Below are 6,000 nucleotides of genomic sequence, written 5' to 3'. Positions count from 1 at the left end.
GGATCTGTTGGAGGTTTCCCAGATTTGGGAATGACTGATATGTGAGCCTCAAGTAACCATGTGGTGAGTTGTCCGTCATCATCCAAATTGTTAAAAAGATTTACTAGGTGAGGGGTCAAAGTTTGCCTGAACTGTTTGTAGTACATATTTGTCAGACCATCTGGTCCTGGGCTTTTTTGAGAGGGAGTTTCTTTGATAGCCATAAGTATTTCCTGGGTCGTCTAAGGAATCTGCTAGGTCTCTAGTTAATGTAGGGAATTGTGAATCTTCTAGATAGCGATCTATCAGAGCTATGTCAGAAAAGTATTCAGTGGGAGGAATATTATATAGTGTGTTATAGTATGTGCTGAATGTGTCGGCTATTTTCTCACAGTCTGAGGTTTCCACTCCATCATGTGTTTTGATGGAGTGGATGAATCTAGCTAGGGTTTTTCTTTTTAAGGGATCTGGCTAATAGCATACTGGCTCTGTTTCCCTCAGCAAAGTAAAGTTTTTTAAGGTAGAAAGCTTTTCTATGTGCTTCCTTGTTTAGGAGGTTATTCATTTCTTGTCTAGCTACTCTAAGCGCCTTGGCACTTCTGGGGTCAGAAGGGTTATTCAAGTGTTTGTTTTCGCTATTCCGAAGTGTGGTGAGCAGGCGAGTGTATTCCATGTTATAGGATCTAGTTAAAATAGCTTTTTGCTTAATGAATTCCCTTCTAATAACTACTTTATGTGCTTCCCAGATCATGACGGGAGAGGATTGTGGTGTTTTATTGTGCAAAAAATAATCTTGCAGGGTTAATTGTATTTTATTCACAATAGTTGGTTGTAATAGAAGGGTGCTGTCCAATTTCCAAGTGAAATTAGTGATCGGTTTATCTGGCCATTGTATTTTTAAAGATACCATGGAGTGATCTGACCACGGTGTTGGTTCAATGAATGAATCACGAGCCAAGGTGAGCCCTATTTGATCTACACATATGTAGTCGAGTCTAGAATAAGTGTGCCTAGGGTTTGAAAAGAAGGTGTATGTTTTTTGTGATGGGTGTTGAAGCCTCCAGGTGTCTAAGAGGGTAGCGGATTGAAGTTGTTGGTTTATTTTTGTAGAGAGCTGAGAGGGTGGGAGCTTTTCACTTGTGAACAGTCAAGTATGGGGTTAAGGGCAATATTGAAGTCCCCAGCTAGTATGGTTATACCTTTTGAAACTCCCAGCAGCTCCCCAATGACACGCCTAAAGAAGCGTACTTGACCCGAGTTTGGTGCGTAAATATTTGCTACCGTGATTGGCTTATTATATAGAAGTCCGACTAAAATGAGGTACCAGCCCTCTGAATCAGTGTGTCGTTGGAGTACCTGAAAGGGGGTTGATTTATGAAATAAATAAATAAATACAGCAGTCAATCTTAGATCTTTTGTCCAAACTTTAAGGTTAGCCTAAGATTCAATATATTAAAGGAAAAAAGGCAACATACCCCTGATGGAGCAAACACAAGCTGCATGCAGCATCTGTGGGATTTTTCATCTCCATTTAATAGGAGAGACTAAATCATGGAGGATCCCTACTTAGAGCAGGGGAGTGATTAGTTGCTGTCAGGTCTTTTCTGGTTGACTTGCCTCCACTCTGTTCGTTGGGGTTTTGGAGTGCTTGAGGGTGAGTGATCTCTAGATGTTGGTGGTGAGATGAGAGGAGGTAGTTGTGGATGTGAAATGCCAAGTTGCTTTCAAAATGAGTCCAGGTCGTCCGGTGTGCTATACATGTGTAATTGTGTGCCTTTTAAGACCTTAATACAGAATGGGAATCCCCATCTATATAGTATTTTGAGGCTTTGTAAGTGGGTAGTCAGGAATTTAGCTTCTCTCCGCTTGTTCAGAGTGATGGGGCTTAGATCAGTGTAGATTTGTATAATGGTTCCTTCAAAATTGATAGTTTTGATTTATGTTGATGCCTCCATGATCCTTTCTTTGTCCTTAAAGATCTGGAATTTGGTAATAATGTCTCTCGGGGGGGCTTATTATCTGGGGGTTTAGGCCTTAAAGCCCTATGGGCCCTTTCTAATGGTAGGTTTGGAAGTTCTTCTGATTGCAGGAGAAAGTGGAAAAGTCTCTGTAGGTATGGGACTATTTGATTCGGATCTATTGATTCCGGTACTCCTCTGATTCTAGCGTTATTTCGCCTTCCCCGATTATCTAAGTCTTCAAGATGTAATTGCATCTGGTGTATTATTTTGTCTTGTGTTTCGAGGGTGCGATTTTGATTTTCCAGGTCTTTGTTGACTTGTTCAGTATCCTCTTCAAGGTATAAAACTCTACCCCCAGGTCGGATATATCCTTCTTGACCTCTGTGAGGCTGTCTTTTATAAGTTTCCCAACATGCTGGAAAAATGTGGCGAAATCATCTTTAGTAGGTAGATTTTCAATGTCCGCTTTAGTAAGTGGGACTTTCTCTTGTTGTAAAGTATTTATAATTGGAGTCTCTGTTGCTAAGTTTTGTTTCTCTCACTCTTCTGTTGTGGAGGTTTCCAAGATCCGAAAGAAATTATTTAGTTTATTTGAAGTGTTTTGAGGGCCTTTGGCCTGTTTATCCTGCCTAGGCGTTCTCCTTGAAGCCATATTGACAGGAGGAAGATTTGGCGTAATAGTTCCCAGTAATTAGGGGGAAAGTTCAGGTATGTTGCCTGCAGCTGATTCGGTTGTATTTTTAGCAGGGGCTAAACAGGAGTTACTGCGCAGCAACTAAATCTTTCTAAAATTGTACTTATATTTATATGAGGGGCTTCTGATCAAGCCTCAAGGGCCCTGCTTTATATGCGGAGTATGGTGCTTACAAGTGCAAAATGCTAAGGCACAGTTCGCCTAGCAGGCCTTGCTGGTTAAGGCAGGCAGCTATAATTTGAAGGATTAAAAGTTTGTCGTTGGTGACTTGGTTCACAGTTCTGTGATTATTTCCTACACTTCTTTATAATTAGAGAGATAGTTCTGACTAATTGCCTTACAGATGTTGCAAGGCTGGTTTGGCTGCTTAATGCAGAAGGGTTAGACCAAAGTTGCTTAATGAATACTGTGTCTTTCTTATGTGAGGTATTGTAGCACTACTATGCTATTAAGGAGCTTAACATATTTATTAAAGGGACACTCAGGTTAAATTAAATTTTCATGATTCAGATACAGCATGTCATTTTAAACAACTTTCCAATTTACTTCCATTAAAAAAAATTAGAGTACACAGAGTATTGTTCAATTTGCAGATAATAATTAAATATCTACCTTCCACATCTCTCTCTATAACAGTAGGTTCGTATGAGACATCTCATTTAATTAGGATGGCTGCGCCTCACTTTTTTTTTTTAGTAGGAAGCAGTAATAAAGTGGGGAAAGAGTTTAGAGTATGGCTTAAAGGGCAGAGGTTCTACCCAATGGGTTTCCTGAATAAGGGCCACGTCTACATTAAGTTTGTACTCTGTCTTAGTGGGTGTGTTTAAGCCCCTAACATTAAGGGTAGCTTCTTTAATCGTCATTTTTCAAATGTATAGAGTGGTAATGTAGAGTATGGTTCAGGAATAGTAGGTGTCATGGTGGGGGGGGGGGAGAGAGGAGCGGAGAGAGAAGAAAAAAAAAAAAGAAAAAGGGAAGGGCCTCAGTGTGAAGATCATCCAGCAGAAAAGGGAATGTGGCGAGTGCAAAATTGCACTGCCCGAGGTCACTCCAGGACCTCCAAAAGGGAAGCCCCAGAATGGCACACGTGTAAGTATACAAATACTTAAGGGGGGAGATTGTAAACAATTGACTCATCGTTGCAGAGGGAGATTAAAGTTAGAGTTTAGTATTAACTGGGGTAAACAGGTGAGCTTAATAAGCAGACCTCTTTCTATTAAATACATTTCCTAGGTCTCATAATAGGAGAACATCAACAAATATAAACATCAATATCGCAATATTTAAAACGTCAAAATATTGTAATTTAACTTGTAAGGGCATTGTTTCATGGAGGGTGAGGCAACCTCATAGGAAGAGTTATCAGGGCCATTGAACTGGATCTATGCTAGCCGACTGACCCATCAGGCCGGATTGGGGAGAATTTCAAATTAACTTTCAATTAGTTTAGGGTTAAAGCTTCCCACATCTTAACAGATGTCTAACTTACTTAATAAGTATAAATAAATATGTGGACTACTATGAAGTTGCCTCATGTTTGGGGGACTACTGAAGCACATGCCATTACTACAACATATTTAAGGCACATACTGGCTGGAACGGAATGAGGAAGTTGAAGGGATTCTCACATTCTTACGGTTTCAGGCAGTCCAACTGCATGTGTCCTCAAGTTAGTAAGGTGAGCAATAGTTCTCCTTGGGAGGTGAGTTTGAGGATGGCTCAGTATGCCTATACTTAGATAGAATGATTCTGCAAGGAAGTGGCTGCCATTCTGTCGCTGCTCCTCGGAGCTCTAGAGATGATCACGGAACATCCTCTCTATTTATGTACCCTTTCGGTAATAGGTTCCATCTTGGAAGGAGCAGTCTAGCTTGTTGTGGGGAGGAAGCCGTGTATTGTTGGCTGTCTTTCGTGATGAACAATTTCACTGGAAATCCCCAGCAGAATTTTATTCCCTGTTTCCTTAGGATTTTAGTGTAATCAGCATATGTCTTGCGTAAGAATAAGGTATGCACTGACAAATCTGGAAATAATTGAATGTTATCGAATTTCCCAGTGAGGGGGTTACCCAGGGCCACTGTGTTGAGCAGTTTATTCTTAAAAGAGAATTGATGTAGGCGAACTACTACATCACGGAGTTTGTCGCTAGAGACCAAGCACAGTCTAAGGACTCTGCTTTCTCAATCATTGTTTCAGCATCTGTGACATCTTCTATAATTTCTTTGAAAAGTTATTTGAGGAATAGGTCCAGGTCTTGAGGAAGGACAGTCTCTGGGATACCTCTCACCCTAAGGTTATTCCTTTTGGACCTGTCCTCAGGGATTACTAGTTTCGCCTTTAAAGATTCTATCTGGACTGCAAGATTTTCAGAATAGGAGTCAAGGTTTGTATAATCAACTACAAGGTCCTTTTGTTTTCTTTCTTAAGTGTCTGTTCTCTCCCCTATTGATACTACAGTATATCTCTCTTAAGTTCCGCACAAAATTTATTAAATTTCTTGGATAGGAAGACATGTTGACCTGCTAAGAGGGTTTTAATGGTCTCTACGAGATTAGAAGAGGATTCTGAACGAGCACCTTGTTTAGTCTTGGTAGAAGATAAGGAGGCTCTAAGAAGACCTTCAACAGAAGCATTGGAGTCAGAGATGTCATCGTCTGATATATCAGAGGGAGTCATTGTAGCAGAGTGAAAGTGGTCAATAACGGTTTTTTTCTGTGAAGCAGGAAACTTATGTTTCTTCTTTTGACAGTGAGCCATGTCTGTTAGTCACTAATTTGCGTGGCAGTGACCCAGTGTGGGGTCAGTAGCCCCTTATAGTTAACGTAGGTTCACCAATAGGTTTTTTATTTTAATAAGACATCAATCCTTAACTATGAGATACTTGTAAGTATATTTACCCAGATGGCAAAGCTGTTATCCCTTGTTCAAAATGTTCCTGTGGTACTCCACCCCCCTTTAGGGAGATACCCATATATGGCGGCAGAAGGAGAGGGTATTTGGCTCAGCTCACTTGGATGCAATATATAGGAAGAGGAGAGGGGGTGAACACGCCACAGCCCACCAGGTGCAGATGAAGTAAGGGTCTAGGCCCTCATACTGTATAGTTAGGTAATATGGCTGATAGCAGTGCTGTGAGGAGAAGCTAGGATAGCCAGGTGTTAATATAAGGGAGTCTTTAGATATAGCCGTGTGTGGAGGTGATCGCTTCTGCTAAGTGTACCTTAGGCCCCTGGTGTCTATAATGCAGGCTGTGAATGTGATGTAGGCCCAAGTTCAGGCACTGTTACTCACTCAAAGGGCCTCAGGCTGGAGTTGGAATCCTCTCAACAAGGAGCTTAAGGTGATGTGTGGCTTCCACAGACTAGG

The sequence above is a fragment of the Bombina bombina genome, chromosome 1 (genome assembly GCF_027579735.1).
Source record: "Bombina bombina isolate aBomBom1 chromosome 1, aBomBom1.pri, whole genome shotgun sequence".
In the NCBI taxonomy this organism is placed as follows: domain Eukaryota; kingdom Metazoa; phylum Chordata; class Amphibia; order Anura; family Bombinatoridae; genus Bombina; species Bombina bombina.
This window is presented reverse-complemented; position numbering follows the sequence as displayed.